The 27,455-nt window shown below is 39.3% G+C and overlaps 1 protein-coding gene across 10 annotated transcripts in view; it reads left to right on the top strand.

The window, feature by feature from the left end:
- The first annotated feature begins 463 nt into the window (after positions 1–463).
- LOC149749789 (2'-5'-oligoadenylate synthase-like protein 2) overlaps positions 464–27,455 on the top strand; it is a 69,028-nt gene continuing 42,036 nt past the window's right edge. For 2 of the 10 annotated variants that reach the window (XM_089908515.1, XM_089908516.1), the window contains exons 1-2: positions 482–5,394; positions 7,355–7,445. The gene's annotated coding sequence lies outside the window, so the exon portion shown is untranslated. Of the gene's footprint in view, positions 5,395–7,230; positions 14,565–27,455 lie in introns of all 10 variants that reach the window. The other 8 variants (XR_016392499.1, XR_016392496.1, XR_016392497.1 and 5 more) reach the window with 8 other exon arrangements.

Raw genomic sequence — 27,455 nt, 5'->3', positions numbered from 1 at the left:
CTGTCTCCACATTTACTGTGTTTCAGCAAATTTACCTAACAGATGGTGAGTGGGCAATTTTTAAAGGGGCATTTTTTAAAAGAGCGGAGAGGGAAGGAATAGAGACAGGCACATACTATATTTGAAGTTACCTCCACGTGTATTTTATGTATGTATACCCATACAATTAAGAAGTCTTTGGATGTTTTATCTTCAAGAATAATTCAGATACTGGATTACTTGAATATCATAAACATTTAGGGTTTAACAGATTTGTTACATATAGACGTTGTATCATGGATTTAAAAGACCATAGCCAGCGGGCAGCGGCGGGCGGAGCGACCGAGGGGCGGCGAGGGCTGGGCAGCGGGTGCGGGGGCGGGGGGGGTCCGTGCTTCCTCGCGGTGGAAGGCAGGGGTTCGCCAGAGACGCCGGGTTGCTCCGCGTTGCCAGGTTACCGAGCGCGTGCCCCGCGTCCGCTCTTCCGCCCGGGCCGCCCTCGGCGCCGCCTGAGCCGCGGTGCGGGCTGCGCGGGGCGCCGGGTCCGCGGAAGCCTAGGTCGGGGGCTGCGTGAGGGATTCTCGTCGCGCGTGGACGCTGCGCGAGCGCGCGGGGGACGTAGGGCGCCGACCTGGGGCTCCCCGGAGCTCCGGCTCCGCTCAGGGCGCCCGCTCAGGGGCCTCCGGCGCGAGGCCCCCTTTGTGGTCAAGATGGCGGCGCCCAGGCGGGCTGCGCCGAGGTGAGCTGGAGCTGGGCCCGGAGAGGGGCGAGTGTGCCACGCCCAGGACTTGGACCCCGGACTCGTCTCCCGTCTCCCGGGGAGCGGCGGGTGAGTGGGTGCGGCCGCGCGTAGGTTCCTCTCGTGGGGTGGTTAGCTCTTCGTGCGTCCGCATACTTCTGTCGTCTGATAGATCTGGGGTGGCCCAGGTTGGAGGCGAGGGTGCTTGATTGGGGAAACCTGAGGGGTTTAAGGACTCTGTTGGGATCGTTTCAGACCCCAGCAAGAAGCTGAGCAAGTTTTCTCCTCTCTTCCCGGCTAAGTTTTCTCCCTTCTCTGAAGACGCCAGCTTTTCTGAATCACCTTGTTACCCGGGGGGATACAGTTGGTGGTTCTGACCGTGGAACGTGGGACCCGGCGCGGGGAAGCCTGAGCTGGTTCTAGTTACTTCGTTTGCAAAGCACTTGTCTTGTCTTTGGAATCTTTGTGTATGTAACCAACGTTGGGAAGAGCCAGCGTTTTCTCCTCCAGAACACTGCGAGGGGTAACTTTATACGTAAGAAACAAGTGGGCGTTCACATCCATCTCTTTTCCAACCACTGAGTTTTGGTTGTGTTTCCTTTCTTTAAGTTTGTCTCGTTTTGAAGTGATAACAAAACAAACAAACTAACTAACTAAACCATAGCCAATTACACAAAGTATATACTCTAGTCTCAGTCCTGCCATTAATTAGCTATGTTATCTTAAGTCATTTAATTTTTCTAGGCCTCATTTTTCTCCTGTGATGTTTTTTCTTTGAAAAAGTGTAGTTTCTAGAAGTCTCTAATCTCTGTGTCATAGTTCAACTTGGAGAAAACCTGTTCTTATCCAAACTCCATGACATTGTATTTCCAGCTCCAACTTTGGACTTTGAGTGAGTTGGGGGCAACTTTTTAAGGATATTTTTACACAGCTTTTTTAGTTAATATCAGTCTAGCTGACTTGTCATACTCAGACTTTCTCCCATATTCTTTTACCAGTGTGTTCCTTAGTCATATATATAAAGACTGTTGTGGGAAAAATGACCTCCTGGGTCAGCTTACTGCATGGTCATCGACACAGGGCAGGGAGTAAGATTCTGTGGATTTTACAGAAGCAGATACAGGTTTCATTATCCATGTCCTCTCCCCTTTCATCTTACAAAAACAGCAGGCTTTTCTTGGAGAACTGCCAGATAATGCCATCCTGCCTCCTCACGGGCCCCGGGGATGAGTCGCCCAGGGACTGAACTCCAGTAAAGCAGGTGATTGGCTCATGGGTAGGCATCTGACCTCGGCTAAGTCTATCAGACTCCTCCCCAGGACTTTTCTCTCAGAGCAAAATGGAAGAATTGTCTTTTCTCTCTGGAATTTCTAAGCTGGGGAGATATGACTCTGGGACTCCCAGTGACCATCCAGCACCAGAAGAGACTTTCTGTAAAATAAAGTCTTGCAGAGGTAAGCAGGGCTGAGCGATGGAGAGAGAGCTGGAACCCTGCTGATACTCTGGAATTTCCAGATCCAGCTGTATCTGAATATGGCTGCATCCCTGAATTTCTAGTACTTGTTTGTTGAGGTTGTTGTTGTTGTTTGGTTTTTGTTTTTAAATTTCCTTGGACTATTTTGAATTTGTTTTCAGCCATGTGCATTTGAAAGCATCATAGCTAAAAGAGCTAATTTCCTACATTAGTGTTAGGTTTGCTGACTGGCATTCCTTAAGTGAAAAATCATATCCGCTATTTTCTTTAAATAAAATCCTTCTAGCTCAGGTTTGAGATATTCAAAACTCTGCCTCCTACCCCCCTCTTTTCCAACATTTACTATATCACCTTGAAGCATTTGTGACCACATCTTTCCCATCTAGACGCAGTTGAGAGAGAGAGCAAAGACTTCTGATATGAACTGCAACCTGTACGCCTCCTACCTGGAAGCTTTAGAACATACTTGATTCTTGTCATTAAAGCAGATCTTTTGTTGTTGTCTCCGGGGCACAGAAGCATTTTCATGGCATAATGGAGTACAAAGTACATTAAGCCTAACTCTACTTCTCACCCTCTTTTACTTTAAATAGGCAGAAAAGAACAATCTCAAACACATTTTCCCAACAAATAAAATACATATACGATTATGTGTAGAAGACATTTATGCAACATATAGTTAGACTGATTAATTAATGGACCTTTCGCCAATTGGCACAGTAAATATATATGTTCAATGTGCTTAATTAAAAAGAAGACAATAACATATTTTTACAGGTTAATTATCTGAGCAGAGTATTGTGCCAGCACACTTGATACTACAGTATTTCATGTTTGACAAGTAACCTTCTTTCAATTATATTTACTGCTAAATGTTTCCTGGATCAAGCTATTAAATTATAAGGTCAAAAGTAAAATGATATGAAATTACAATGATAAAGGGACACATATCCCACTTTATGAGAATAGAAGTTGTAATTTCTTTTCAATACTACTAGTAGTGACCACAGTACTAATTTGAGCCCTTACTATGAGCCACTGTGCCCATATACATTTAGTTCTTACAGTAGTTCTGCAAAGGGCATATAATAATCCACACTGTAACGCTGAAGAAAGTGATTCTCATAGCTGAAAGTCACATAGCTGGTGAGTGGCAAAGTCTAGATTCAAACTTAGAGTCCTCTGACAATGCCCAGGTTGTTGACCACTATGTACACTGCTCAATTGTTGCACCAATAAAGAAGTGCTTGAAATAATTATAGATTTGCCTACCCTGAAACTGCAGTGATTTAAAGACATCAAAGTTGCCAGTTGCTTAAGCACATCTACTTACAGTAAGAAATTACATTTTATTTCATTTCTAAAACAAGATTAATTCTGCAGGCCCATCGAAACTTGAGCACACAAATCCTACCTCCAAATGAAAGATGCTTGTTTTCCATTATTCAACAGATGGCCCTGTACAGAGGCAATAAATATATAGTAGAATTTTCATTCAAATAAATGAGAAGAGAGGTTTCTTCTTGTCCTGATTCAGTGCCCATCATTATGGATTATGATGGCTCTTCCCAAACTTTACTTCATTCACTCCACTCTTTCTACAAAACTCCAGTAATGGAATCCGTCATTCAGATATATGTGCAAAGCGAAAGGACTGTATTAATACAGTTGCTGAAAGTCAAGTTGATAGAGCACAGGAAATACATCCTAATAAATGCAACATTAATGTTTGTGTGGGCCTTGGAGTGAGGGGTAGAAGAATTTTCAGTTTAACGGAATATTTTGCCTCTTGCTATGAAAGTGTGGCTTAATAGTCTTGTAATTGGTCATTTACAGAATCCTCCATCTCTGGGTTTCATGCTTTCTTTACTCTGCAGCTGTTGATTCCTTCTCTTGTTCTGGATGGAAGATAGCAACGAAGCCACTTCAAAGGGCTCAGCCTGCCTTTTTGTGTTATTGTTTAGATGAAGATATTTCCATTTATTAAAGCACACTATTTAAACATTTTTATCATGTTTCAAACTTGACTGTGTTCTGAAGGTATGAGCACAGGCAGACATAATGGGGGATGTTTTCCAGGAGAGAACATACGCTTATCAAAAGAGTTATCAGAATTTTCATGTATGGATTGAGAATCAAATTCTGGAGTTAGACCTGAATTTAAATTCATACTCACAACTTATTACCAGTCTCATCTTGATCAAACGGTTACCACACTTCTCATCAATTTCCTTATCTTTGAAAGCGGAATAAGAGAAGTATGCCTGGTGGAGTTACACATAAAGCTCATCCGATAGAATATTCATAAGGATTTTGCACAAAATATACATGGAAATATTTTAGCACCGAGTTTAGCATGCAATTCATCTTCAATACATTTAAGAGCTATTGTTTTATTATTATTATGCTATCATTAAATATCACTATTACTTAAATGTCATTATTGCTAAAATTGCTGTAAAATTACCGCAATAACCCATGATGAATTCCCCTCTTCTGTTTCCTTTGTTTAAATGGAAAATATATATATAAATCTAGACAGAGAACACTTTAGTGATCCTATTCAGTGGAGTGAGAATTTCCATGGCACTGATTAAAACAAATCCTGAATTTCATGGACTTAAGATAGCAGAGAGGGGCTTCCCTGGTGGCGCAGTGGTTGAGAGTTCGTGACCCGATCCGGGAAGATCCCACATGCTGCGGAGCAGCTGGGCCTGTGAGCCATGGCTGCTGAGCCTGCGCGTCCGGAGCCTGTGCTCCGCAACGGGAGAAGCTGCAACAGTGAGAGGCCCGCGTACCGCAAAGAAGAAAAAAAAGATAGCAGAGAGGCTAAGAGATTTGAAGTTAGACATCCCCAAGTGTGAATTCTACTGTGACCCTCTTCTAGCTCTGGAACCTTGAGGAAGTTTCTTAAACTTTCTGAGCTTTACTACTGGTTTCCTCATCTGTATCTTTTTCAGGACTATTTATCAAGCATCTTCCTGTTCTCTATGCTTGGACATATCAATGAATAGATTAGACAAGAGCCTTTGCCTGCGTGCTCCTTCTTGCATGCTTTCTCCCTCCTTACACTCTCGTGTGGAAACGGATGTTATAAATAAATTCTATGCTTTGTCACAGGTTGATGGGCACTACGGGATAAGGAAAAGGATGTGAAGCTCACTGAAGAGGCTTGGGTTGGGAGTGCTGGAGGAGTGTACAGGTAGGTTCTGATTTTAGATAGGGTAGTCAGGGTGGATTTTATAAGTTGACATTTGAGCAAAGACTTGAAGTGAGGGCGTTGTCAGAATGTATGATGGGGAGACCACTCCCTGGGAGCAAGAATAACCAGTCCCAAAACTCTAAGGCAGAAATATGCCGGGCAGCTTGGAGGAATATCAAGGAGGCCACCCTGGCTGACTTAGTCAGTGGGGAGGAAGAGACAGCAGGAGGGCTGGAGGTCGGATATGTGATGGGATGGATTGGGTAAGTCCTGGGAGGCCATCACATGCATTGTGTCTTTTACTCTAAATGTAGGCAGCCAGGGGCAGGATTTTAGCCGAGGTGTGGCATGAACTGTCTCTTGTTTGAAAAGCATAACTCTATCTGTGGTCTTGAGGATGTGGGGAGAGAGTGGAGTCAGGGAGAATCTCGGGAGGCGACGACAGGATCCTCGAGGTCTATGTTGGTGGCCTGCACCAGGCTGCTAGCGGCTGGTAGTTCTCAGAAGTGGCACATTGGGAAGGTTGTGACAGCACTTTGTGGTAGATTGAATGCAAGAATGGAAAGGAAGAGGGGGTCAAGGGTGAATTCGAGATTTAGGGCCTGGGGAACTGGAAAGGTGTGGTTACTGTCACCTAAGATGGAAACAGTTTGGGGTAGAGCGTGTTTGGTGGATTAAAGACCAGTTTTGGAGGTGTAAGATTTGAGATGTTTTCGTGACGTCCAAGCAGAGATGCTGAGTACACAGTTGGATACACAAGTCTGCAGTTCTGAAGAAAGGTCTGAACTAGAGATACACTTTAATACAATGGAGATATTAAGAATAATGACATGGAAGCGCTATTTTAAAGATAAAATGAAGTCATGCAGTTAGCACTCTGCTTTCTCAAAACATTTAGTAACTGTTAGCTAAAATAATTACCTGAAATGAAAAAATACCTATAGTTTGTTTTGTTGTTTGCAGTAAAAGTGAATAAAATGTCACAATTATTTTAATAGTATTTGTGACAGAGTAGTTTTAGGTAAGACACCATGACTACAAACATTTACAATAAACCTTTCAGTCTCCTACTTTTCACTCTGATAGGGTACTTGGAACCATATTTTGTAAGGTTTAAGTTAGTTGTCATAGGGTACCTCTTTAATTAGAAGTAATTCTGAACTGTCTAGTTCCATGCAGTTTTATATACATATATGTATAATTATTATTTTATGATTTATCAAACTCAGTTGAAAATTTGCATCACTGATATACATTAGAATTTAAGCATTTACCCCGGTATTCAAGGAAAAAAAGGTACTTGTCTTGTCATTTCCATAGGGGTACTTACTTTCACATCTTCCCTTCACTTTGCAATTGAAAACATGGCAGGGGAAATACTATCTTACTGGTCTTTGAGTTCCCCTTAGCTATCTGCAAGTCCTTAAACAGCCTTTGTGGCTTAACCAAAATTCTCTTCCATCTTCATTCCGCTAACAGATATTGGTCTAAGCATGTACTTATACTAAAAAATGCATGACCACGTTGTCTCTACACATCTATAATTTTATGTTAACACTATCATTATGTAAGCTATACTTTAGTTGTAATTATAACAGATTTTATGTCAACACACATCCATTTCTAGTGTTCATCTGGTGTTCAAGGGGAGAGCAGCATGTCGTAAATTTTATCAAAATATAACATCCGAAGAATAGAACAGAGGGTAATTGTGTAATTCTGTATTCACTCTAATTAAGTTCAGTGGAGTTGGCATAATAGAATTAAGAAGAAAAACAAAAGACTGAGGTACCATGGCTCCCTCTCCTTAACACACCCTTTCGTATCCGAGAGCAGAGACTCAGCACCTTTCTGTACAGAAATGGAGACAGGAAGAGGCCAGAGGATGAATGACAGGCACGAATGAGGTGGAACTTGGAAGAGCAACATGGAAATGAAATACTTCTTTTGTATTTGGTAGGTGGGGAAAATGTACCAGCGTGTATGCCTACTGGGACCACGTTTTCCAGAACAGTTAAGCCCAGTGTCAACTATGCTGTCCCACCTTCCTCGTAAGTACGAGCATACTGTTACTTGAATCTTTGCTTCCTGTTTCTTGATACCTGGTTGAGAAGATTATCACAGGAACTACATCATGTTAGCAAACACAGTGTTTTGAAATGATTGACACTCACTGAAGAGTGGCAACTCCAAGCTTGCTCTCTCTTGATCTTGGACTGTTGAGGTCTGGAGTGCAGGAGTGGGTTATGGGGAAAGACCATTGGAATTCTTATGTCTTCAGCATAATGGTTATAGCATAATGGTTAGGGGTATAGGTGCTGGTTCAAATCTCTGCTTTCCACTTGCTAACCATATGAGCTTGGGCAATTTACCTGATTACCTGAACCTCAATACTCCTGCCTATAAAATGATGTTAATAATATTTCATCCTCATAGACTTGTTTTCAATGTTAAAATGAAGTCACTTACACCAAGCACTTAATACAATGCCTAGAGCATAGTAAAGTCTATTATTATTACTATTACCACTACTACTACTATTATTATTATTACTATCACGATGCCAGGTGCTATTTTTCCTATGCCTTATTCCATTATCTTCTGCCCTGTCCCCCCATTTCTGTCTTGTTTCTGTACAGGGGTAGGTTTGTCACAGAGCATTTTCTTTCCCTAGTGTCTGACTCTTAGTCATCAAGGTGACTGGTCCACGACCCGGCATTCATTGCTGCTCGTTGAAGCAACCCATTTTGAGAAGGGGAGCTGGATATTGATGCCAAGTTGGGTGAAGGAGAGAGAATTTTCTCTCTTCTGCACACAGAGAGCTAAGTGAAATATTCAGGCCTCAGAAGGAGAATCAGGCAAAGGGCAACATGCTTAATTTCATACCTTAGTGATTAAGAACAAGTCAGACAGGCTGGATTTGAACTCATTTCCGTCATGTACTGACAACGGGATCTTGGGTGCTTTTGTAACCCGTCTGAGGCTCAGTCAACATCTGAAAGAGACGAATAACATTATCAGGACCTAGCGTATAGCCTCCTTGTAATAAGTGAGTAAATCCTTTTAAAACGTTCAGCACGTTGTTTGGCATATAAACACGTAATAAAATTTAGCTTCTTTGACTACTACCGCTGCTAATATTAAGTAGCTGAGCAGATCCGAGGCCCATTTTTTTCTTAGATTGCACATAATCATTTGGACAACCAGCTCCCATTGATCAACCGTTGCTTATATATAAACCCCCATGAACCCAAAGGTGCTTTAACTCTCTCCCAGTCAGAGCCTGTTCTGGGGGCAGAAGCAACACCGGCACTACCCCCGTCATCTTTGCCTTTATTGTCACTACACTCGCCTGCCGTACTGAGCACTTTCTGTTTGCCAGGCACCAAATTTAGCCCTGCGTATGCACTATATCATGTAGTTCTCACACTCAGGTGGGAGACATTATCATCATCCCCAATTTTCAGATAAAGACGCTGAGGTGTTGGAAAGGTAAGAAAGTTGACCCACAGCAAGAGATGGAGCCGGAGTGTTCAAACCCTTCTCTCTGACCTCAAGAACCCTTAAATATTAGCATACTACTACATCCTGGTAAGAAAATCTGCTTCCAGCCACTCTGGTGAGAGTAGAAATGATTCTCAGTCCCCACATTCCTCTATTGCCCATGCCACCCTAGCCTCAGGACTAGAGGGGAAAGGAAGTGATCTCTTCAAAGAGCAGCCAAAGGGAACCTACTCCCTTCTGCCTTTTCGTAATCAACTAACCAATATTTTATTTCCTTCTTAAGAGTCCCCACATGTTCCTTTTGGTACTTAGCTTGGCCTTTTGGAATTCTGACATTCTGTACATGACTCATCCACTGTATTTCATGTTAATTTATTGAGGTCAAGTATAGGGTCTTACTCATCCTGAAGTCCAGTTATCCCGTCACATCTAACTCTGTTCTTTTCTTCTTGTAGGACATCTGCAGGTATTTATTTGAATTTTGTTGAATTGTTCTCATCAATAGTACATTAAAAGTTATACAGAAAGTGCTTTCTTATAAGGAAAACCATCTAAATAGATTTCTAGCTCTTTACTTTTTATAGCACTATTGTAGAATTATAGATCTCCAGGTAATATTTTTTAGATTGAGTTCTTCATATCATCTTATTTTTACATATAATGATAAATCTGAATTTTCTCTATCAAACCTCCGAGACTTCACTGGCTTGTAACTTAGCTTGTTGATTATGTGTTGTTGACTTTTCCATTTACAATGATATTTGATCCTGGTAAGGATGGGGCTGGGTGGGAAGGTACATCTTAGGGCCATAAATTGGTTTTGCAGAGAACTAACATAAAGATCTAAAGTCTCATCATATTTCTGCAGAACTCATGAATCATTTTATTATAATTCCATTCATTCAGGGAGTATAAAACCATTTTCAAATTGTTATTCCTAATTTGTTCATCTTCTCTTCCTTAGTCTTAGTGAGAAGAGAGCAGGCTGAATGGAAGAAAGTCATTATGACCACTGGGGCCACTAGGGTGGGCATCAGTCCCAGAGTTTTGTTATCATCTCTCCGCTATTAATATTGGCTAATGTCTTGAGTGCTTACTTGGTGCCAATTACTTAGCCGACCATGGCAAATGGATTGTGTCATTTCATCCCCTGATAGTCATACAATTAATGTATGTATTATTATGATATCCCATAATGCATACATGGAACAGAGCCTCAGAAGTGGTTATTTGCTCACAAAAATATGGTAGATGTGGAATTTGGACTCAGGTCTGATAGACTCCTAAATCACTCCTAGTGATTTTTACCACTAAATTAAAGTTGTATACCTCTGGAGAGTAGATAGTTTCTAAAATTTCCTCAGCTCTAACGTTTTATAATTAATTTTTTGTCTGATGGCAAGCTTAACAGTTAAGATGGGTAGGAAGGAATGCCAGCCTGTTGAATGGAATTTCCCTGAAATAAGCCTGTTTTATGACACCAGTTCACTCATTCATTCACTCAGCATGGTTTGAATGTTTGCTCTGAGCAAAGGCATTTTAGGCATCACAGTGGAGTGAGCGCCCCTTCCATAGACTCTCCTGCAGCACTCAGAGAAGTGTTGGACTGGTTTGCCTGTTATGGAATGGGGCTTGGTGATAGAAGCCTGGTTTGTCCTCCACTGATAAAACTAAGACATACTCATATGAGTTTATAGGCATCTTGAAGCCGTGGGATAGTAACACACATGAATCTTACCATTTTTGCCTGGGATTAATGATATAAAGGCTTTGGATTTGGGTATGGAAAATGGGTGCAATTATGGGCGTGTGGGTTCTACATATATATGGACATCACGTGTCATCAGCCTGCAGCTACCTGCCATTCCTCACTACTCCTTCTTTTCACAAACCAAACAAGTACCTTCTTATCTGTCCTGTGGATAAGCTCTTGACAGTGGCACTAGGACCTCCCTGAATAAGTACATCATTGGCTAAACCAGTGGTTTCTCAGATATGCTCATTGAACAACCCTTAAGGTGGATTGACATTCCACTGCCTAGAATAGAATATGGTGTTCTTTAGAAATCGGGGGGAAAAAATAGGCCACCAGATGTACTTTCTTTAATTTAAATTGTTTATATATATATATGAACAATTGTTATATATGTGTATGTATACTTGTTCATATATATGAATGATTTAAAATTGAAGAGATATATATATACACACACACACATATATATATGTATATTTAAATTTTGGCTTGTGTTAGCAAGTAGTAAATTAAATTATTAGCAGATCCATACTGCAGGGAAATAACCAATCAGATTTCATTCAGTAGCTTGCTTTTTTGTAGATTTATGGTTGTGATTTTATATCTGCAGGTATGTTTGCTGAAGAAAATATTTCTACCACTTTACACAAAATTACATTCATTTAATACCAATGCGGCATGTCTCAAATGTCTTAATACAGTTTTAATCTTGAATCCCATCAGAAGTATGAAATTAGAAACGTACCCCCAAATCATTTGAAGATAAATTACTTTCATTTCCCTTATACTTTTGAGACTTTTGAAAAATAAATATTTAGTTGTACTTATCTGTTTCTGTCTCTCTAAGGATAGCAAACACTGAAACACAATTCTTTTTAAAAGTCAGTATTAAAAATATATTGTCCAAGATGATCAAAACTAAGGAAGTGGCAAAGAAATTCAAAAATTTAAACTTTCAAAGGGTGCTTTTTTTGTGAATGTGTAGTACTTGTTCTTCTGAAGGAATTAATCTTTTTAAAAATTTAATTAACTTATTTTTTATTGAAGTATACTTGGTTTACAGCGTTGTGTTAATTACTGCTGTACAGCAAAGTGACTCTGTTATACATATGTATATACATTCTTTTTCATATTCTTTTCCATTATGGTTTATCACAGGATATTGAATATAGTTCCCTGTGCTATATAGTAGGACCTTGTTGTTTAGCCAATCTATATATACCAGTTTGCATCTGCTAATCCCAAACTCCCAGTTCATCCCTCTCCCACCTGCTTCCCCCTTGACAGCCACCAGTCTATTCTCTATGTCTCTGATTCTGTTTCATAGATAGGTTCATTTGTGTCATATTTTAGATTCCACATATAAGTGGTATCATGGTATTTGTCTTTCTCTTTCTGACTTACTTTGCTTAGTATGATAATCTCTAGTTGCATCCATGTTGCTGCTGCAAATGGCATTATTTCATTCTTTTTTTTATGGCTGAGTAGTATTTCATTGTATATATGTACCACATCGTCTTTATCCATTCATATGTTGATGGACATTTAGGTTGTTTCCATGTCTTGGCTATTGTGAATATTGCTGCTGTGAAGATCAGGGTGAATGTGTCTTTTTGAATTATAGTTTGGTCTGGATATATGCCCAGGAGTGGGATTGCTGGATCATATGGTGGGTCTATTTTTAGTTTTCTGAGGAACCTCCATACTGTTTTCCACAGTGGCTGCACCAACTTACATTCCCACCAACAGTGTTGTAGGAGGGTTCCCTTTTCTCCACACCCTCTCCAGCATATGTTATTTGTAGACTTTTTAATGATGGCCATTCTGACTGGTGTGAGGTGGTACCTCATGGTAGTTTTCATTTGCATTTCTTTAAGAATTGGCAGTGTTGAGCATCTTTTCATGTGCCTATTGGCCATCTGTATTTCTTCTTTGGAGAAATGTCTCTTTAAGTCTTCTGCCTATTTTTTTGATTGGGTTGTTGCTTTTATTGTCATCAAGTTGTATGAGCTGTTTGTATATTTTGGAAATTAAGCCCTTGCTGGTCGCAATCATTTGCAAATATTTTCTCCCATTCTGTAGGTTGTCTTTTCATTTTGTTTATGGTTTCCTTTGCTGTGCAAAAGCTTGTAAGTTTGATTCAGTCCCCTTTGTTTATTTTCATTTTGATTTCTATTGTCTTGGGAGACTGACCTAAGAAAACATTGGTATGATTTATGTCAGAGAATATTTTGCCTGTGTTCTCTTCTAGAAGTTTTATGGTGTCATGTCTTATGTTTAAGTCTTTAAGACATTTTGAGTTTATTTTCGTGTATGGTGAAAGGATGTGTTCTAACTTCACTGGTTTATATAAGGCTGTCCAACGTTACCAACACCACTTGCGGAAGAGACTGTCTCTTTCCCATTATATATTCTTGCCTCCTTTGTCAAAGATTAATTGTCAAAGATTAACTGAGGTGTGTGGGTTTATTTCTGGGCTCTGTATTCTGTTCCATTGATCCATATGTCTGTTTTTGTGCCAATACCACGCTGTTTTGATTACTGTGACTTTGGAGTACTGTCTGAGTCTGGGGTGGCTATGCCTCCAACCTTGTTCTTTTTCTTCAGGATTGCTTTGGCAATTCTGGGTCTTTTATGGTTCTGTATGAATTTTAGGATTATTTGTTGTAATTGTGTGAAAAATGTCATGGGTAATTTGATAGGGATCGCATTAAATCTGTAGGTTGCTTTGGGTAGTATGAGCATTTTAACAATATTAATTCCTCCAACCCAAGAACATGAGATGTCTTTCCATTTGTTTGAATCATCTTCACTTTCCTTTATTAATGTCTTACAGTTCTCAGCGTATAAGTCTTTTGCCTTCTTGGTGAGGTTTATTCCTAAGTATTTTATTTTTGGGGTTGTGATTTTAAAAGGCATTGTTTTTTTACATTCCCTTTCCGATATTTCATTGTTGGTATAAAGAAATGCAACCAATTTCTGTATGTTAATCTTGTATTCTGCTACCTTGCTGAATTCGTTTATCAGTTGTAGTAGTTTTCATGTAGAGTCTTTAGGGTTTTCTATATATAGTATCATATCATCTGCATCTAATGACAATTTTACCTCTTCCCGAAGGAATGAATCTTGAAGTTCTACTAAGACTTTTGGGATACCTGTTTTAATGAGCCACTACTTCCTGCCTGAGATTGCACTATGCGCCAGAGATTCTAGAATTAGCATACTAAAACTAATAATGCAAACAACAACAACAGATCTTCACAAACCTTCCTTGCAAGGAAGTAAAGTCCACTGGAAAAACAGACAAGTGAAACACACATTCAAAATGGCAGTGATTCTCAAACATTTATGTGCTGAAAAATCATGACAAGCATGATAACCAGAGCAATTACTAGACCCCTTCTCCAGCTGGTCAGGTGTAAGTCCTGTATCTGTATTTTTGGTGAATGCCTCCAGGAGAGTCTGAGACAGATGTTCTCAGTTGTCGTCAACCTTTAGTGTGCATCAGATTTGCCTGAGAATATTGTTAAAACACAGATTGCAGGGCTCCAGTGCCAGAGTTCTAACCAGTTCCCAGGTGTGGCTGATATTGGTGGCCCAGGGACCACATTTTGAGAACCACCTTTCAAAACTCTGCAGTATGCAGTTGTGTGTGTTGTGAATGCAGTATGCGGTTGTGTGTGTTGTGAATGAGACGGGCCCAGAGAACCAAAGGAGGGCAAAGGGACTGCCCTAAATTAGTCAAAGGTAGCAATAGCAGCTAGAATTGATTGACCCAAGAAAAAATTATAAGAACTTTACCTGCATTTGCTCATTTAATCCTTTCAGTAAGGTACATAGGTGCTACTTAGTGTTCCTCTTTTACAGGGGTGTCCAGAGAAGGTAACTACTTTGCCCACGTCCTAAACTGGTAAGTAACAGATTAAGAATTCAAGTCTAGGAAGTGTGATTCCAGAGCCCACACCTCTACCCTTTCTGCATGTAGAGAGGAGTAAAGGGTTGTCAGTGAAGCCTTCCTGGGGGCCCTGGCCTCTGAGTGTAGATAGAAGGATGAGTGGACATAAAGATCATTATTTGTGTGTGGTGGGGGTCGGGGAGGAAGTATGAGGGCTTCCAGAAGAGCCCGCCCTCCCCATACATCTGCTATAAGCAAGTCTGATGATCAGGAGTCCGGAACATGAGTATGACTATGGGATACTGAGAAGGGTTCTAGAACCCTGAGGTTAGAGTTCTGGATCAGTTAGTAGGTAACAGAAAGTGAATGAGTGATTTACCTTACTTTCCACGGGTAGCAGGAAGTTTGGAGATAGTCCCTCTAGCGTTAGTCCAGCTGCTGAAGGGCATCACCAGGGGACTGGGTTGCTTCGCTCTTCCAGCTTCCACATCTCTAGCACGTCCACATAGCTTCAAAGTGACCCCAGAATCTCCAATAGTGTTCCAACAATTTGGGCAGGAAGAAAGAAAAGGAAAAAAAAAAGAAATTAAGTAAGAAAAAAAAGGCAGTGTCTAACTCAGAGAGCAAATTTTTTACCACAGATGGTCAGCAGACTTGCACTTAGATCTCATCAGCTCGGATTCTAAACTGGCCACCTTAGCCTTAAGGATAATGGGGTCTCCTAAACCAGGGCTCTGATAGTAAGGAATAAGGAGAGAGTGGTACTGATTAGCAGTGCCTGCTGTCCCAAACAAATATTATCCCCAAACTATTTTTTTTTATCCTATATTTTACTTTAAAGAATGGAGGGGAAACATTATGTATCTGTAAATAGCCTTTTAGAAAGGGTACAATTATATAGTTATACAACCCCCTGGAGGGCTCCTTTCTTCTAAAATCTCTTTAAAAACTGTTCAAGGTTAAGGACATTTTTATCTTAATTTAGTAACTTGCTGTCGATTATCTTGGAATGACATCCTCTCTCTGCAGATGTTCTGTCAGGCTTTAGAAAATTCTAGAAGTGGACAGAGAAGTGTTATGGTACATGTATTTGCAATATGCACGTCTTTGAAATGAAATCCATTTAGGGACCAAAAGGCATTTCACGTCTTTGCTATACATTTTCACATATTTGCCTTTCCAGAATTCCTTTGAGCAAATCTGTTAGATGTAACCCATCCGTTTCTCCCATCTGAATTCTTTATTACTAAACGTTCTTCAGTATGCTCTCACTCCCCTCTGTCAAAGGCGTTTCTCTGGGTCCTCACCCTTCTCATCTCATATGTGAATGCGTATCTTAAACTGAAGCAACAGTCTGCTATGACTTCTCCATAACTTGAAGAACCTGTCTTTGTGGGAAAAAAAGTAGACTTACTAACTTAAAAGGTAAAATGTGCGCAGTGTTTCTGAGAATTAAAAACTAAGATAAAAACATAAGCAATGGAAAAAACTTACAGTGGATCCTTTTCAAAGACTTTATTTTACAGAGAAGGCAACTGAGGTTTAAAGAAAAAATGCGTTAGTTAAACACTAAATAATAAACCTTAAACCTCAGTGGAGCAACACATGGACAGTTCATTTCTCACTCACTCAGGAGTGTAGTATGGACTTTGGTGGTCTGAGGGTCAGTTTTCTGCTCAGTTATTCAGGGACCCACCACCTTCATCAAGTGGCTCTACGTTTGTCCTAAAAAGGAAAGGAGAGAGGAAGCTGCAAGCTACAATTATCAACTCGTTATCCTTCAGACATAAACTCTTCAGGTCACCTCTGGTCACATTCTTTGGGATAGAACCATACCCAGATGCAAGCGGAGATGGAGAATGTTGTTCCTATCTTGGTCCTAGTGATGCCTCTACAGGCTGGAGGAGCTAATTAAAGTGTAGTCAACAGCTCGTTGTTTCTGCCACAATGAGTGATTAGCCTAAGACTGTGGATTAATTATGTGTGTGTGTCACATATACATATAATACACACAAACATATATACGTGTGTGTATATATACATTTTTTAGCATGAGTTGACACAGGGGGCTTCTGCCGTATCAAAAGAGTACAAACTGCCTCTTGTTGCTTTTTCTTAATTGAAGTTGACTACTACTATCTATTTCCCTTCATTTTGCTACCTCCCCCCCACCTTTCAGTATTATATGAAAATTCTGAAAGAAATAATTTCAAAGTTTCCAGTGCTTTTAAAGGTAATAGAATACTCAGACCTTAACAATTTTCCTGTGTGAAACTTTTGCCAGACTAAAATAGTTAACTTATGAAAAGTAAATTTAGATTGATACAAAAGAGAAAATAAGCTGATTTTTTTTTTTTTTACACAAATGCCCTGAGCCAGGGTGGAAAATAAATGGAAAACTGGAGGAATTTAGATCCTTTTATTGTAAATTTAAATATTTTTAATTGTAAAAATAATACAGGCTCATTGCAGAAACTCCAAAATTGAAAGGATTTAAAGAAAAAAGGAAAAATAACTCAAAATCCCATTTCTGATAAATCATCTCTGTAACATTTTTGAGGGTATCTTTTGAAACTTTTTTGTGACGGGGTGCATATAAATACAATGCAAGTATAAAATACCTTTAATTATTATATCCAACTACAAAACAGTTCTATGACATTTTTATTTAGTAATATAAGTATGATTATTCATCACCTAATAAAAATCTGCAGCATCATTTTTAATGGTTGAACAGCATTCTATTATTTATTTAACCAGTCCCTACTGTTCAGCATTTAGATTATTCCTGTTTTGCTTTGCTAAACAATGAGACAAGCATCCTTGTTCATATGTCTTTGAGCATTTGTTTATTTCCTTAGAATGGACTTCTAGAACTTGAATGGCTGGTTGTCAGTTCTGGTACATACTGACGTATTGTCTTCCAGAAAGGTTACCGTGCTTTTTATTTCTACCAGGAATTTAACATCCAGTGTGGTTTCTTACACACACTCATCAGTACCAGTATTATCAATATCAATACCAGTATTATCACGTTTTTTAAAACTTTGTCATTCTAGTCAGTAAAATATGACACCTGAATTATTTTATTTGTATTTCTTTGATTAATAATAGCAAGGTTGAACATATTTTCCTATCTTAATTGGCTGTTAATACTTTTTAGTTTGTGACTTTATGACATCCATTTTTCATCGATGTATAACAACCTTTTATATATCAATGTGTTTATTTTGTTTGTTGTAAATGCAATTTTTTTCTCTTCATTTATTAATTTTTATTTTGTGTGTGTTGAACTTCTTTAATACTGTCAAGTCTATTCAAAAACCCTTTAATGAACACAACAAATGTGGAAAATCAGTCACTCTCCTGCATTTTGTAATCAATGTATTTCCTTTTGGGCAGTATGGAAATGTAAGTTCTTATTTCATCTTATGGTTGGAAAGAATCTATTCCCTCGGAAAGGGATTATAGTCTCCATGATGCAGTAATGGGAGATTTTATAGGGTAGGCAGGGTCTACAGAAGAAAAAACCCTAAATCACACTCCATTGGTGGTTGCCTTATTTATAAAAATGGCATTTGAGGTTGTGTGACTGCCATCAGGTAAGCAAAATTAATTTTTAGCATGAAGTACTCCTATCAGCAAGAACAGCCTAGGATAGGCTAGCGGTAAGAAGTGAGGGGTTATGGGATTGGGGCATAGCCTCTGTTTCCTCCAACGCAGCTGGAAATTTAAACTGTGGGGCTCCTGCTTGATCCAATCAGCCCAGCTAGTATGTGTTGCCAGGTAGGGTGAATAGACTCAGAAGTACAAGAGCTCATCCTTGGTCCCCTCTGGAAATGAGCAGAGAATACTGTGTCAAGCAGAGGTGATCAGTCCATGGTCTGGAGACTTGGATCTCCTCACATAGTCCTTAAAGTCAGGGTGAGACAAAATGCCAATACAAATTATATTGATGACAGTATCAATGAGGTGACATTGAGTCCTTTGACCCAACGTGTGTCTGCAGTGTGCCATCCATTAGTAAATGGGCAAAGCCATTTGACAGATCTATCTGATACAATGAATGAATCTGACACTCATAGTTTGAAAAACTGAAACTGTATCCATTTGTCAAGAACAGTGGCTACTTGTTCTGCTTTATTCCCCCTGGTAGAACTAGGTGACGTTGCAGGCAGTAAGACGTTCGGCATTTCACCCTGGAGTAGCCCCAAAACTGAAGAAGCTGTCTTATCAATAGTTAGCTCCTTGTCACCAAGAATATTAAAGTAGATTTGTATGATTAGCAAATTAAAGAGACTGTAGTGCCTACCACTACTGTATTCACTAAGGCACCCAAGTTATTCTAAAGAAATCCTAATAATACATTAGGACCGTTTTGAATATTTTTATTTGATTAGCCAGAATCTTCTAGTTCTAACATCCATCACCATTTTGACCACTGAAACTTGGCCTTCTTTTCTTACAGCCTAGCCCTGTGGTCTTGGGCTAATCACTAACCTGCTTAGAGATACAATTTTCTTCTCTATGAAATAGAAACAATATTATATGCTTTGAAGGGCTGCAGGAAGATGAGCTGTAATGTTTATCAAGTGCCTAGTAAGTAGCCTGGCCCATAATAAATACTTGGCTAATTGTAGATGTTAGTTTCATTTTTAGTTTTATTTCCAAACATTGCTCTTTACTTTTGGAACTGTAAAATTTGTTTTGAGAGTGGAGGACTTGTTGTTTGGATTCCTCCAACACTCTCTGTATATTCTGTACTTCTATCCCTACATCATTTATCTTAATGGAATAAATGATCTTTGGTCTGGTGATTCCAAGGTGACGAGGAGCTAAGCAGATGTTCAGTATACACCTGGAAGTATGGATTTTCATGCCCAGTGCAAATGTGGGAAAGGCATTATTCCCACATTATAAAGGGGGTAAAGACCTCCAACTTGAGGAGACTCTGGGTTGAGAGATGAGAGATTTACAGGTACTGTGTTTATCCTACAGGGTACCACAGGGGCTTTTATGTTCTGTAGCAAGAATTTGCACCTTATACCCTTGTAGTTAGAAGTAAAGCATACCACATAACTAATACCTAGTAAGCATTAGAGTTAGAATAGATACCATTTATTTAACGTTTCCTTTGTGTTAAGCATTTTACAGTTACAACATATGGATGGATACTATATTGTAATGGTTAAGAGTGTAGTTTTTTGAGCTGGATAATCCTGGATTGGAGTCTCATATTTATTACCTCTTTTTTTTTCTGTTTTATTGAGGTATAATTGACAAAATTGTAAGGTAGTCAAAGAGTATATCATGATGATTTGCTATACATATGCGTTGTAAAAGGATCCTTCCCATCACGTTAATTAATACATCTAACAGCTCATGACACCTTTTTGCTTTTTTTCTTTTTTTTGTGAGAACACTTAAGTTCTATTCTCTCCGAAAATGTTAGTTATACAATACTGCAGCTGAAAGTTTGTACCCTTTTACCAGTCTTCCCCTCTTTTCCCCACCCACACCCCAGCCCCTGGCAACCAGTTTTCTACTCTGTTTCTATGAGTGTGGCTTTTTTTCTTTTTAGATTCCATATATAAATGATATCATTCGTATTTATCCTGTCTGGCTTATTTCATCAGCATAATGCACTCCTGTTTCATCTATATTGTCACAAATGAAAGGATCTCCTTCATTTTTTTAAGGCTGAATAATATTCCATTACCTCTTAAATGGGTGACTTTTGGTACATTGTTTACACTTTCTAAGCCTCAGGGTTTCTTTTCTTCTGTAAAAAAAAAAAAATATATATATATATATATGTATATATATATATACACAGGTTATTTTCTGATATGTGGAATGTTTGTTGAATAAACAGATAATTAGTTGAGATCATAAATGTGACACTTAGCACTGTATTAACATTTATTAATACTCTCCCTGTTAATTTCTACAATAAATTGTATAATAAGTAACAATAATAATAGTACTACTAGTAGTTTTAGAAAATGCATAGGATGTGCCAGTCATCATATACTGTACTATCCTCCTTCATGTGCACCACAAGTTACATGTGGATATCATCTTCCACATTGTTTCCTTTAAAGAAAATTGAAGCTCAGCAAGATTGAGTAGCTTGCTCCAGATGTGAACTCAGGTCTGAATCACTCCACATATAGGTTCTTAATGACTCCATGTCTTTAATTCCACATCTGCATTTGTTTGTTGTTGTTGTTTTTAACTTTCCAAGCATCTGATGTGAAATTCCTTTCTCTTTGGGGAATTTTCCACTTTGTGGGTCTTGGTGAGAAACAGAGCCTTCCTCTCGTTATACAAGCTGAACATGTCAGATACACTGTTTACTCACATGCTCAGTCTCCCTTACAGATGGAAAACAGTCGGGCGACCTCGGGTTGGCCAACTGCACCCTTCTCTTGGATTTTGAATTACAAATAAATGATGTAAAGAAGCAAGGCCAGCAGTGCTGGGTCAACCTCCTGTTTCCTGTTCCTGCTTGGTAGCAAGGCCAGCTAGGACTTATAACATCACTTTGGCCTGATCCTATAATTGCAATAGCATAGGCTTGGCTTTCGGTTGTTTAGTCTGCTTCTAGTTACTGAGACCTAACCATAAACTTCCAGAAGTTTCCTTTTCTGCTCAAATTAGCCGTATCTGGTTCCTGATGATTACAAATAAGACCTTTCCTGATATACAATGGTGACCTACTTATCCAGGCAGATGTAACATCGTCCTGGCGGGGACAGAGGGCAGGCAAGTTCCTTGAACAGCTGAACAAGAAGAAAAAGACCTAAGAAGGAAGAATTGAAGCCAGTTCTGCTTGTGTTATAATTCTACCCGCAGCTGCCTCTGTTTCACAGACCACATGCTAAGGACCGTGTCCCTTCCCCTGTAACAGACGAGCAAAGTAGACCCAGGCCTTCCAACCCAGAGACCAGCTGAGCTGTACCGTGGACAATCTAGGATGTGAAAGACTTCACTCAGTGTCTTTGTCACTTGACATATTGTTCCTCTCTTTGGGAAGTAGCTTCTTTGTGTGACAAGAATATGCTAAACCAACACTTAAGTGGACAGAGGTGAAAGATGCCAAAATTAGCTACAGAAAAAAAGGTGTAAAGACTTGTATTTTCTGTTATTTGAAGGTGTTAAGACCCCACATAGAATATGAGTCCTTTAAAGGAAAGTTGTGAATGGCCCAGGGAATGTTGAATTTCCATGTGGCCATATGTTCTTGATCGGTCACGATGATGATGATGGTAGCAGCAGTAGCATTTATCAGTGTTTCCTGGGTGAGAGGCACTTTATCCTAATGACCTTTTATCCCCATGACGACCCTGTGAAGTAGGAAATACTGTTTCAGCATCTTCAGAGTTTTTCTTTCTTTTTTTTTTTTTAATCAGGAATTTACCCTAGATCACAGTTGGGTGGTAGAACAACCAGAACTGGACACTAGCCTTTCCTGAATTCCCAGAGTGTGATCTTAGCAGTTGTATTGCCTGATGCAGAGCCATGTAAATGTTGCCAAAGCAATGAAACGTGTACCTATTTCTAAGAGATTCTAACTCAGAAGCTCTGGGGTTTAAGTGCAGAGCAGTTGAGTGTGATTGTCTTTACAGACAGTAGATAACTTAAGAGAAGTTGTTTAAAAGTATATTTGCATATTGCACTACACTCTCATGTCTGTGATTGGTTAGCTATTGAGTAACTAACACAAATCCCAATCCCATCTCTAATCTCATTCATCTCTTGTATATTTGACCTAATTGAGGCAGTATTTTTTTTGTTCTTTCCCACAAACACACATCGAACATCCAAAACATGCTTACCATTTGTGAGCATATTCTCTTAGTTATTTAGGAGTTGAGTAAGAGTGAGAGAGAAGGGCTTCCCTGGTGGCGCAGTGGTTGAGTGTTCTGCCTGCCGATGCAGGGGACGCGGGTTCGTGCCCCAGTCCGGGAAGATCCCACATGCCGCGGAGCGGCTGGGCCCGTGAGCCGTGGCCGCTGAGCTTGCGCGTCCGGAGCCTGTGCTCCGCAACGGGAGAGGCCACAACAGTGAGAGGCCCGCGTACCGCAAAAAAAAAAAAGAGTGAGAGAGAAAAAGACACATAAATATGAAATACGGTCATCATTTTTTTAATATCCTTTATGTTGTTAATCCCTCTTAGCATTTACTGCCATTCACTCATTTGTATTATTTGGGGTATAGCAGTTTATTCACACAGCATTTTTACATATGGCTTATCATTTGTATTCTATTTTAATAACACTAATAATTATAGACTATTGACAAACTCATCAGACCCTACATATTCATTTCAAAATCATGAAAATAAGGTGGAAAATGAGGTGTAAAGTGGAAAATCTATGTGTACGTTTTCATTGGTGGAATGAGGAGCTACCTGAATATCACTCCTTTAGCTTTTCCTTCAAATGGTGCACTTTTTTCCTCCATGCATAGGAGTCACTTCCATTAGGTAAACAGTAGTCTTGAGGGCAAACCTCAGAAGTAGAAACTGGAGAACTTTTCAGTTATGGTAAAATCAAACATATTTTTCTTCAGTAGTGAAAAAAAATTCTTCATGAGAAGTTCAACCACCGTGAGTTCCATGGTGAAAAACTTTCCCCTTATAGATGCAACTTCCCCCAGAATTCTGAGAAATGTCGGTAGTAGAGAGGGGTGTTGCATACACCTGTTTCATTTCCCTCTGACTTTTCCTTCTCCTTTCTCTATTGACATTAAAATCTATAGTGAAAGCACATAGTAAGCAGTCTAGGACAAAATCTAGAATTATTCTTATGTGATCAAATGTACTAAAATAACAAAAGCAAATCTTATTTCTAGCTAATAAAATAGCATTCCTTATATGATGTCATATTATGGTAGAAAAGAAATATATGCGTCTATTTTCTTCTATATTAAAACTGCTAAGGAGTGGGGACCCATGAACTAAATCAATTGTTTTGGGTTCAAGTTGTAGTTTTTAGTAGCCATCCTTCTTAGCAAGTTTTCAGAAGCAAATGTAGTTCGTTTACTATCACCACTAAATGTGCAATTGTGTAGATTTGTGGAAAAAAGTATTATCAAATACATATACTTTAAAATGATTTGTGTAAATTTATCTATTCATATTATTATTCTCTCCAAGTAAATCAAAATCTATATACTGTGTTTTTCTTCTATAGCTTAAAAGGGGAATGTATGTTGAAACTTATTCAAATATTTATTAGGTGTCTACTAAGTGCCAGGCACTCTACTAGGCAGTAGAGCTGTTGTATTAGAGGTGGAAAATGTCCTTGACCTCCAGAACTGATACTCTTGTAAGAGAAATACTGGGTCAAACTAAGTCAACAGTTTCTTTGCTACAGAGCTTTTTACCAGTCTTGTGAATTATGAGTCTCTGATAAGGAGATGTAGTGGACAACAGATCCCAAATTTATTTGAAATCTTTTCCTTCATGGACTGTCTCATAGGATTTATGACCCACTGAACACACTTGAGAGACACTAGTATTCTGCAGTGGTTAGTTAATTGTTTTCTATTAAACAACTATATACTGAATCCATGATATTATTATCTGGATTTTTTGGAGGATACAATGATGTACATGGCCACTGTGATGATAAGGGGGTCCAGTTTAGTTAAGAAGAGAAACAAACCACAGGAGTTATAACTTAACGTAACAAAAAAATACACACACATATACATATATTTATATGTAAATTACTATTTATATAGTATACAATGTCTTCTGAAGAAGATAGAGTTGTTTGTAACTTGGGATCTCACAGGAGGTTTCACAGAGAAGGTAGACCCTGAGCTGGGCAGAATTTCAGTAAGTTAATTTGGTTCTGACCGTACTATAAAATCAGGTATTTGCACTGGTCAATCTGACCTTGATGGAACAGCATTCCATTTGCAGGGAATAGTGTGATCAAACATGCAGTGGTAGAGATTGCCAGATTGTAATATCCCAGTACCTGGAAAGTGTTGGAACATCTGCTTTCTCCACGGTCTAGAAAAGTGAATCTCAAGTGAAATGCACGTATAATGGAGGCCAGTGCTCTTTGCTTTGTACACTGCTTTGATTCTACAACATACAACAATGTAGTGATCTGTTTCAGATTGTCATTATTCGAGAGGGTTCTTAGTAACAGGAGTGGAAAAGGAAGACCTCCCTTCCTGTGTTTCTGCCCTATGCTCTTAAGCCAGAAAAGGTACCAACATCACTGACGTGACCTTGTCTCAGGTATCTATCAGGATCTACTAGAATCATTCTAGTGAAAGGTAACTAGACGTCCAAAGGACTTAAAAGATACACTATAACCTCTGTATACTTTATATACCTGGTGAAACAAAAATGTCACCTGAGTGGTCCCCTTCCCTGGAAATACCAGTATGTTTTTCCAGTGCATGGCAGAACTTTGCAGGTAAAACTGGGATAAAGGTGAAGAACAGTCTTAAAATTCTAGTCCTTGAACAGCACCTAACACACAACAGGTTTTCAATAATCTTAGCAACAGTATTCACAAATAATGACCGTCAGCGTAACTGCTCTTTTGTGCCAAAATACGTTACCATATTCCTTTTTTTCCTTCAGCTTTACAACTTGGGTTCTACTATTGTTTCCATTTTACAGATTAGGAAAGTGAGTCTCAGAGATGCTAAGTCACTTGGGCAAGGTCACAGAGCTTGTAGGAGATAAACCTGCACCCTTACTGTTGGATCCTACCAACCAGACCATAATTTAAGTCCTTCAAAATATACCTCAGAACCTTTGAGTAAATTAATGAATAAATCCTCCTAGTCAGACTGACCAGATCATTATATTAGGTTCAGCTATAAGTGGAGGAAAGTCATAATCATAGTTGGACAGTTAATACAGTAATTTACTTGCTTTGAATTTTCTAAATGATGTTTAGCTGGTAGTTTCATGATGATAACCATCGAATAAAAACAGGCATATTTTGGTGTTTGGAATAAGATCTCGTATTGAGTAAAATACGTATTGATTCCTAGACCTATATGATGTGAGTAACAGATGACATTGAGATGTCATCTAGAAGTACTCCTGTGCAGTTCATCATGTCAACCCAGCTAATAATTTTAGAATGTTCAGAGTGAATAATATATGCAGCCATAAAGCATATTTCTAATCAATGCAAATAATATTTTTCCTATGCTAAACCCAGAGTTAAGTTATAACACGCATCATAAGATTAATGGGCCATGTTTTCTTCATCACTTTGCTAAATTTCTTAGTCTGGAAACCATTCAGAAGGTTGCGAATTGGAGCTGAGCAGTAGTAGTGACACTGTGCCTCTGATGATGAAACTATTTCCACCCCGACCCCTACTGCTCCCTTCTTGGGAAAGAAGGCAACATGTCTCCTAGAAAAAGTCACAGGTTTATAAGCTGGCTTGTATAATACGTTTGGAGGAATAGTGTGTCTTTTAAGCAGAGCCTATCTCGGCATGTAAAATAATTTTTACCTACCATTTAATGAAATTAACACTCACTTTGAGGCTCGGTCTTTTGCCATTTGACTCCTGGATCACGTCTATGGATATATTTTTTTCTTGAGACGAAGTGTGAACCCAATATAGTATCCATCATTCAGTCTATCTAGCTGATGTACATCCTCTGAAGCACAAGCTCCCTGAGGCCAGGCACTTTATCTGCTCTATCAGTGTAGCCCTGATGCCTAGTGTCTAGCTTTTGGAGATTCTTAATAAACATTTGTACTGAATAAGGTATGTATATGGTGAGCAAAAGTTGGCTTCCCATTTTACAGTCAAGAGTATCCCACTCTTGTTCTGTGAACACTGGATAGCAGAATCTTACTGTTATTTTTCTGTTCCCTTTGCAAGATTCCTGAAAGGGCATTCCTGTCTTTAGAATGTCCATCTCCTCCCATCTTCCTGGAGAATAACTCTTCTTTCTGAAATACTTAGCCCCATTATTGACTCTTTAAGACTGAATGTATTACCTCCTTACAAACAGGAAAATGCAGTGCTTTTTTTTTTTTTTCGACAATTTATCACCAGAAAATTATTCTAGCACCTGAAATTCTGGACCTAAAATGCCTGGACTAGTGGTTCTCAAAGTCTGGTACCCAGACCAGCACATCAGCTGCACGTAGGAATTTTTAGAAGTGAAAGTCTTGGGTCCTGCTCCAGACCTGCAGACTCGGACACTCTGGGGGTGGGGCCCACTACCTGTTTCAGGAAGCTCTCTGGGTGATGCCGATGCATACTCAAGTGTGAGAGCCACTGCTTAGACCTAGAGCTTAAGGTTTAGGCTTTGGACAGATCTGAGTCCTAAACACTACTGAGACACTGGAGTGGCCATGAGCAAGTTACTTCTGGGAACCTCTTAGCATCTGTGTGCCTTGCTTAGCTAATAGTGATTTTAATTAATTAGAATAATGCACACGGTGTACTCAAGAGAGTAACCAAAGCATACGTTATGTTCCATAAATTCTAGCTGTTTACCATTATCATCAATCAGAGCTTACTGACACATCCTGAAGACATTCTTCTAATAAGTGTAATAATGTGGTTTGTAAAATTAACAGCTTAGAAGAGCATATTACGAAGTTCATCAGACAGGGTCTCAGCAGGAAATCAGGGGTACATCAATAGGGATAAATTGAGCCCAATGTAGAGAATCAAGAGATAGTGTAGTGCCCTGGGTTCAGTAAAAGTGTGGCTACTTTATAGGAGATGAAAGAGAAAGGAAGCCTTGCTGGAGAGAGAGTCCTCCCCAAAGATGCTGTGATGCCCCACAGAGAAGCACTATACGTTAGTTGGGGGATGCAGCCAACTCCCAGCAATTTGGCAAGAATTAATACCCTAACTTCACTCCCCTCCTTCATTCCCTACAATCTTC

The sequence above is a fragment of the Delphinapterus leucas genome, chromosome 3 (genome assembly GCF_059928025.1).
Source record: "Delphinapterus leucas isolate spDelLeu-1000000601 "Yukka" chromosome 3, BTC_Dleu_Yukka2, whole genome shotgun sequence".
NCBI classification, from domain to species: domain Eukaryota; kingdom Metazoa; phylum Chordata; class Mammalia; order Artiodactyla; family Monodontidae; genus Delphinapterus; species Delphinapterus leucas.
This window is presented reverse-complemented; position numbering and strand designations above follow the sequence as displayed.